Raw genomic sequence first — 467 nt, forward strand, 5'->3', positions numbered from 1 at the left:
TTCCAAGCCTGCAAATCTTTAGTGGAAGATTGCTACATCTTTTTCCATGAAGTGAATGGTAGGTTCATAGCATTGACCTTTCTGTTAACACTCAAGTGCTTAACCACTATACCACCATGACTCATACAGGTGTATGTATGTTGTATGTATAGAAATATAAAGTGCATAAAAATGTGTAGTTATAAATCATAATTTTGTATATATGTTATTGCTGTTGTGTGCCGTCAAGTCAGGATTGACTCATATTGACCCTGTATAGGGTTTCTGAGAGTAGCTGGTGGACTTGAACTGCTGACCATCAAGTTGCCAGTCCAGTACTTGTCCTACAGTATCACACCAGTGACCACTTTTATATATTTTGATATTACTATATTCCATATGGATTACATCTCAATGTAAAGAAAACAAAAATCCTCACAACTGGACCAATAAAGAACATTCTTATCAATAGAGAAAAGATTGAAGCT

The sequence above is a fragment of the Chrysochloris asiatica genome, unplaced genomic scaffold (genome assembly GCF_000296735.1).
Source record: "Chrysochloris asiatica unplaced genomic scaffold, ChrAsi1.0 scaffold00084, whole genome shotgun sequence".
Lineage (NCBI taxonomy): Eukaryota > Metazoa > Chordata > Mammalia > Afrosoricida > Chrysochloridae > Chrysochloris > Chrysochloris asiatica.